Source organism: Oncorhynchus gorbuscha, linkage group LG07, assembly GCF_021184085.1.
Source record: "Oncorhynchus gorbuscha isolate QuinsamMale2020 ecotype Even-year linkage group LG07, OgorEven_v1.0, whole genome shotgun sequence".
Lineage (NCBI taxonomy): Eukaryota > Metazoa > Chordata > Actinopteri > Salmoniformes > Salmonidae > Oncorhynchus > Oncorhynchus gorbuscha.
Genome location: NC_060179.1, coordinates 34,512,008 through 34,520,143, shown reverse-complemented (window position 1 = coordinate 34,520,143; position 8,136 = coordinate 34,512,008). Strand labels below are relative to the sequence as shown.

Here is an 8,136-nt window from a genome sequence, read left to right as displayed (position 1 = left end):
AACATGAATAGTGCTAATCAATTGGAGAACCCAGATCAAGAATACAAAACATTAAGAACTAGAGTGTGCAAAGCTATCATCAAGCCAACAGTGGCTATGAGTAATCTCAAATATATTTTGATTAGTTTAACACTTTTTAGCTTACTACATACTTTACTATATGTGTTATTTCATATATTTAATATTTTCACTATTATTCTACAATGTAGAAAATACCAAAAAATAAAGAAAAACCCTGGAATGAGTAGGTGTGTCCAAACGTTTGACTGGTACAGCAGGTAAAATTTGAGTATCATGTAGTAGCCTAAACCTATCGATATTACATTAGTAGCCTAAACCTATCGATGTTACATTGAGCTGGGTAGAAAGAAATTGTCCTCCCTAATCTTAAACGGCACCGACAGATTCTATGACTTTGTGGCTGTACCAACTAGTGACCACTCTGCAGAGCTGCCTCCAGTACATGAGTCATCTCAATAAATGCCAACCTGCTCCACATGCACACCAGAGTTCTTTTTTTTCCTTTGGGCCCCATTCAGGCTTGAGATAAATTGACAACATGGACTTAAGTAAAATGTTGACTTAAGTCCATTTTAATTCTACTTATGCCAAGTCTGAATCGGGGCCCTTTGTGCACACAAAGGGCTCGAGAACAATAAGGTGAAACATCATTTTTGGGGACCCATTTTGGCTCGTATTTGCTTGCCCCCCAAAAAAAACTTATGTTATATCACTTTAATAGCCCAACCATTTTTTTTGCTTCCACCACAGAGCTGCCCTGATATCTGTCATGAATAAGTTCTGTCATCGATAACCAAGTTTGACATTTAAAACACTGATTGCATTTAGAATGCACTTGCATGTTCTATTATATGACAAAAGAGGAAAAGTTATAGGTTTTTCTTGCTTGTTACATGGACAGGCTTGCATTTTGACATGTCAGGTTTCAATCATTCAGCAAGAGATAAATATGCTGTTAGACTACCGGAACAGACCGGCAAAATATGTGCATGTGTAATCATACTTGTTCGAGTTTATCTGTTTATTTGTTCAAATGTGAAATGATGCCTGTCCAATATAAGAGAATGGAAGTTAATCCTTTCGAGTAGCTAATTGGTTGAAACAATATTAATCTGGGACATATGAGCTGAGCACTCCCAAAATGTTCTCCCAAAACGTGTCAGGAAATTATCGGGAGGCCAGTAGAGTATTCAGGAAAGTGCTTACACTTTGCAGGCTGTAACAAAAAGTTTCTGCCCTGAGTCTATTCAGATTCCCTGTGATTGGAGAAATGTTCATCGGGACCCTGCAGACAGGGTATAAATAGTATAGTCTGGCCAGTGGCCATCAATTTTTTTGGGCTTGACGACCGAAGTTATAACTGAAGTCCTTGCTGTTCTGTGCCTGTACATACAGTACAGTGCCTTGCGAAAGTATTCGGCCCCCTTGAACTTTGCGACCTTTTACCACATTTCAGGCTTCAAACATAAAGATATAAAACTGTATTTTTTTGTGAAGAATCAACAACAAGTGGGACACAATCATGAAGTGGAACGACATTTATTGGATATTTCAAACTTTTTAACAAATCAAAAACTGAAAAATTGGGTGTGCAAAATTATTCAGCCCCTTTACTTTCAGTGCAGCAAACTCTCTCCAGAAGTTCAGTGAGGATCTCTGAATGATCCAATGTTGACCTAAATGACTAATGATGATAAATACAATCCACCTGTGTGTAATCAAGTCTCCGTATAAATGCACCTGCACTGTGATAGTCTCAGAGGTCCGTTAAAAGCGCAGAGAGCATCATGAAGAAGAAGGAACACACCAGGCAGGTCTGAGATACTGTTGTGAAGAAGTTTTAAAGCCGGATTTGGATACAAAAAGATTTCCCAAGCTTTAACCTGTTGATCCTACCCCCTACTTTTTCGAACATTCTGTTAAAAATCGCGCAACATTTCAGTGCCCTGCTACTCATGCCAGGAATATAGTATATGCATATGATTAGTATGTGTGTATAGAAAACACTCAGACGTTTCTAAAACTGGTTAAATCATGGCTATGACTAACAGAACGTGCGTTTCATCGAAAAGCGCAGGAAAATCTGATCACTGAAAATTGGAAAATATATCAATGCGCCACTTGGTGGTCCTGTAGCTCAGTTGGTAGAGCATGGCGCTTGTAACGCCAGGGTAGTGGGTTCGATCCCCGGGACCACCCATACGTAGAATGTATGCACACATGACTGTAAGTCGCTTTGGATAAAAGCGTCTGCTAAATGGCATATATTATTATATCATATATATTATTGTTGAATGGGAACCACATTACCTGGAGCCGAGATTGCAATTCCTACAGCTTCCACACGATGTCACCAGTCTTGTCAATTGCCTAGGCTTTCTTTCTTGGTCAAACGAAGCTCCGACCGGATATTTTGGTTGAGATTTATCCGGACATTATTTCAAGACGTAGAGCTATAGAATATACATCGCCTCGTGATCAATTTGAACGATTATTAACGTTTACTAATACCTAAAGTTGCAGTTACAAAAGTATTTCGAAGTGTTTTGTGAAAGTATATCGGTCGACTTTTTTCATTTAAAAAAATGACTTTGCGTTATAAAATGCTGTTTTTTTCCTTGATCACACAGTCTTCATAGATCGATATCTAGGCTATATATGGACCGATTTAATCGGAAAAAAAGACCCAATAGTGATGTTTCTCATGCTTCTCGCCGAAAAGCTTCTCATGCTTTCGCCGAAAAGCATTTTTAAAATCTGACTTGTTGGCTGGATTCACGAGTGTAGCTTTAATTCAGTACACTGCATGTGTGTTTTAATGAACGTTTGAGTTTTAACGAGTGCTATTAGCATAGCGCATTTGCATTTCCAGATGTCTAGATGGGACGCCTGCGTGTCGGGTCGACCTAAGAGGTTAAACATCCCAAGGAGCACTGTGCAAGCGATAATATTGAAATGGAAGGAGTATCAGACCACTGCAAATCTACCAAGACCTGGCCGTCCCTCTAAACTTTCAGCTCATACAAGGAGAAGACTGATCAGAGATGCAGCCAAGAGGCCCATGATCACTCTGGATGAACTGCAGAGATCTACAGCTGAGGTGGGAGACTCTGTCCATAGGACAACAATCAGTCGTATATTGCACAAATCTGGCCTTTATGGAAGAGTGGCAAGAAGAAAGCCATTTCTTAAAGATATCCATAAAAGTGTTGTTTAAAGTTTGCCACAAGCCACCTGGGAGACACACCAAACATGTGGAAGAAGGTGCTCTGGTCAGATGAAACCAAAATTGAACCTTTTGGCAACAATGCAAAACGTTATGTTTGGCGTAAAAGCAACACAGTTCATCACCCTGAACACACCATCCCCACTGTCAAACATGGTGGTGGCAGCATCATGGTTTGGGCCTGCTTTTCTTCAGCAGGGACAGGGAAGATGGTTAAAATTGATGGGAAGATGGATGGAGCCAAATACAGGACCATTCTGGAAGAAAACCTGATGGAGTCTGCAAAAGACCTGAGACTGGGATGGAGATTTGTCTTCCAACAAGACAATGATCCAAAACATAAAGCAAAATCTAAAATGGAATGGTTCAAAAATAAACATATCCAGGTGTTAGAATGGCCAAGTCAAAGTCCAGACCTGAATCCAATCGAGAATCTGTGGAAAGAACTGAAAACTGCTGTTCACAAATGCTCTCCATCCAACCTCACTGAGCTCGAGCTGTTTTGCAAGGAGGAATGGGAAAAAATTCAGTCTCTCGATGTGCACAACTGATAGAGACATACCCCAAGCAACTTACAGCTGTAATCGCAGCAAAATGTGGCGCTACAAAGTATTAACTTAAGGGGGCTGAATAATTTTGCACGCCCAATTTTTCACTTTTTTATTTGTTAAAAAAGTTTGAAATATTCAATAAATGTCGTTCCACTTCATGATTGTGTCCGACATGTTGTTGATTCTTCACAAAAAAATACAGTTTTATATCTTTATGTTTGAAGCCTGAAATGTGGCAAAAGGTCGCAAAGTTCAAGGGGGCCGAATACTTTCGCAAGGCACTTTATATCACAAAAGTCAGTGCACCCATCACATTTTTGTAAATATTTCAGTATATATTTTCATGTGACAACACTGAAGTAGTGAGTGTACAGCTTGTATAACAGTGTACATTTGCTGTCCCCTCAAAATAACTCAACACACAGCCGTTAATGTATAAACCGCTGGCCACAAAAGTGAGTACACCCCTAAGTGAAAATGTCCAAATTGGGCCCAATTAGCCATTTTCCCTCCCCGGTGTCATGTGACTCGTTAATGTTACAAGGTCTCAGGTGTGAACGGGAAGCAGGTGTGTTAAATTAGGTGTCATCGCTCTCACACTCCCTCATACTGACAGGTCACTGGAATTTCAACATGGCACCTCATGTCAAAGAACTCTCTGAGGATCTGAAAAAAATAATTATTGCTCTATATAAATATGGCCTGGACTATACGAAGATTGCCAAGACCCTGAAACTGAGCTGCAGCACGGTGGCCAAGACCATACAGCTGTTTAACTGGATAGGTTCCACTCAGAACAGGCCTCGCCATGGTCGACCAAATAAGTTGAGTGCCCGTGCTCAGCGTCATATCCAGAGGTTGTATTTGGGAAATAGATGTATGAGTGCTGCCAGCATTGCTGCAGAGGTTGAAGGGGTGGGGAGGTCCACTTGTCAGTGCTCAGACCATAAGCCGTACACTGCATCAAATTGGTCTGCATGGCTGTCGTCCCAGAAGGAAGCCTTTTCTAAAGATGATGCACAAGAAAGAACGCAAACAGTTTGCTGAAGACAAGCAGACTAAGGACATGGATTACTGGAACCATGTCCTGTGGTCTGATGAGACCAAGATAAACTTATATGGTTCAGATGGTGTCAAGCGTGTGTGGCGGCAACCAGGTGAGGAGTACAAAGACAAGTGTCTTGCCTACAGTCAAGCATGGTAGTGGGAGTGTCATGGTCTGGGGCTGCATGAGTGCTGCCGGCACTGGGGAGCTACAGTTCATTGAGGGAACCATGAATGCCAACATGTACTGTGACATACTGAAACAGAGCATGATCCCTTCCCTTCGGAGACTGAGCCGCAGGGCAGTATTCCAACATGATAACGACCCCAAACACACCTCCAAGACGACCACTGCCTTGCTAAAGAAGCTGAGGGTAAAGGTGATGGACTGGCCAAGCATGTCTCCAGACCTAAACCCTATTGAGCATCTGTGGGTCAGAAGGTGAAGGAGTGCAAGGTCTCTAACATCCACCAGCTCTGTGATGTCGTCATGGAGGAGTGGAAGAGGACTCCAGTGGCAACCTGTGAAGCTCTGGTGAACTCCATGCCCAAGAGGGTTAAGGCAGTGCTGGAAAATGATGGTGGCCACACAGAATATTAACACGTTGGGCCCAATTTGGACATTTTCACTTAGGGGTGTACTCACTTTTGTTGCCAGAGGTTTAGATATTAATGGCTGTGTGTTGAGTTATTTTGAGGGGACAGCAATACAAGCTGTACACTCACTACTTTATACAAGCTGTACACTCACTACTTTATACAAGCTGTACACTCACTACTTTATACAAGCTGTACACTCACTACTTTATACAAGCTGTACACTCACTACTTTATACAAGCTGTACACTCACTACTTTATACAAGCTGTACACTCACTACTTTATACAAGCTGTACACTCACTACTTTATACAAGCTGTACACTCACTACTTTACATTGTAGCAAAGTGTCATTTCTTCAGTGTTGTCACATGAAAAGATATACTCAAATATTTACAAAAATGTGAGGGGTGTACTCACTTTTGTGATATACTCTACACACACACACACACACACACATATATATATATATATATATATATATATATATATATATATATATATAGAGAGAGAGAGAGAGAGAGGAGCAAGAACTATACATGTATGGACGACAACGGGACTCACTCCTGCTTCCAGCGATGTGGTGACCTGCACACTCCAAACCATTTTTTTTTTTAGGATGGGCAACCACATTATCAACATCTCACTTGGCATTGTCATCATTTAATTGAAATAAAACCAATGTTGTCTTTATTTCTTCCTATGTTGACTATTTTTGCTATAGAGATTCACACTATTGTGTGACTCAATAGGGCTACAACACAGAGCAGCTCCCATTGACCCTCCCACATCTCTGTGGCTGTTGCTAAACTTCTTGGTGGCTGGGAAGGGAAGGGGGAAAGCTGTTTGTAGGATAAATAGAAGCAAAGAGGTGGTGAAACACAGGATTTCCCTAGCCCTTTCTGCCTTTGCTGGAGATTCATGTTCTTCACGTCCGTGTAGTGTTTTGGTAAATGTAAAATCTTATCTAATTCTGCAATCCATAAATTGTCATCCAAGCCTTTCTCTGAGACAAGGAGCTCTGCTTGACTGAGTTTTGGTTTGTGTTGACAGTCCGAACATTGGCGAATTTAGCTACTCTTCTAATCCCTATGGAATCCTGAAGGTTGCAATCCTTTTTGATGGGCCTATTGATCTAAAGGATGTTCCCCCAGAAGTAGCATGCTCTATTGGCTCACTTTCACTGCATCCACCACAACTGGGTTACACTCTAAGAAGCGGCAGAAGTCGGCTTTAACATGGTTCTTCGTGAACTATGAGTTCTCAAAGAGCCAGATGAACAGCCGTAGGTCCTCCTCCTTGGGCTTCATGATGTGAAGCAGCCGATAGTACAAAACAAACAGCTGCCCCGTCCCTTGAAACAATCCCTTCCGCAATGGATTCACAATGGACAGGTCATTGAACGTGGAGTCAGTATGACCATGGAAAACTCCCTGGAAGGAAGAAACCTTGTGAGGAACTGTGCTTGAAGGGGGGCATTCAGGGTAGCTTGCATGGGCAAGGAAAACTCCCTAGAAGGGAGAAACCTTGTGAGGAACTATATGCGGCAGGGAGAACCTAGAGTCAGTATGACCAAGGAAAACTACCTGGAAGGAAGAAAGCTTGTGAGGAACAGGACTTGAAGGAGGAATTCTGGAGAGACAGCATGACAAGAAAAACTCACTGTAAGGAAGAAACCTTGAGACACACTTCGATTGACCGGGGAACCCATTCTTCTTCAGCTGGTGAGTTTGAACAGATAGACCATATAGGCTAGATGGTTCCTTGAAGGTGACTTGAGTTGTATTTCGTTGGGTGGAGAAAGGTGGCATGGAGACTTTTGATCAATAATGTGGATGTTCAGTATGTAGAACATTTAGGTTGCTTGTGAACCAGGCCAAGGCATAAGATTGCTGGGAGACGGTACAGTAGACCGGTGCTCATGTGGTGGAGGTAGGTAGGGATCCGGGAGGTATTGTTGCTGAAGAAAAAATCCGTACCCCAAAAATCCGTACTGCCGGTATGAGGCCGTCCGAAGGCTGAGGGATGGTGGTGGTGGAATGGAGAGACACGTCGTCGCTCATTTTATGTGAACTGGGTCAACAGGCTTCAGTGAATAATGAGGAAGAAGTTGGGAGGTGGACGAGACTGTGTCGAAGGCGGGTCGAAGTCTGATGAGGCCGGGTCGAAGGCTAGAGCGAAGACTCACGTGGCCAGGTCGAAGGCTCTTGCGGCTGAGTCCTGTAAGATCTGTCGGTGGAGCACAGGTGATGGGGGTGAAGAGGGATGGAATTGTGGCTTGCGGGCACGAGGACAAGATGCCTGTTACAACCAGGCCAGCAAGTGGGACAGTGGTTGAAGAGGCAACACGAACGGACCTTGGGGCCAGCAGGGGAGAAGAGCTGGATGAGGCAGCAGGAAAGGACCTCCGGGCCAGCAGAGGGAGCACCGCCAGAAGACTGTGTCCAGGAGGGAGACAGGGGATATGGGAAGAGTACTTGTGTTCAGATAAAAAGAGGGAGAGAGTGGCCTTCCGGCAGTGGGAAATAGAGGGCTTTGGAGCAGAGAGCAGCAATCCATAGCTGTGATGAGGCAGGAGATGAAGGGGGGAGGGTGCTGTTGTACCCATTATATTAGAAAGAAGATTGATATATGGGATAATTGGGGGAGGGACTATTTGTTTGTGGTCGGTCTGCAGGCACAGGGATGAGAACATG

The 8,136-nt window shown here is 43.0% G+C and overlaps 1 pseudogene; it reads right to left on the bottom strand.

Moving 5' to 3' along the window:
* Positions 1-946: 946 nt before the first annotated feature.
* LOC124038986 lies at positions 947-7,503 on the bottom strand (annotated as a pseudogene).
* Positions 7,504-8,136: the final 633 nt, after the last annotated feature.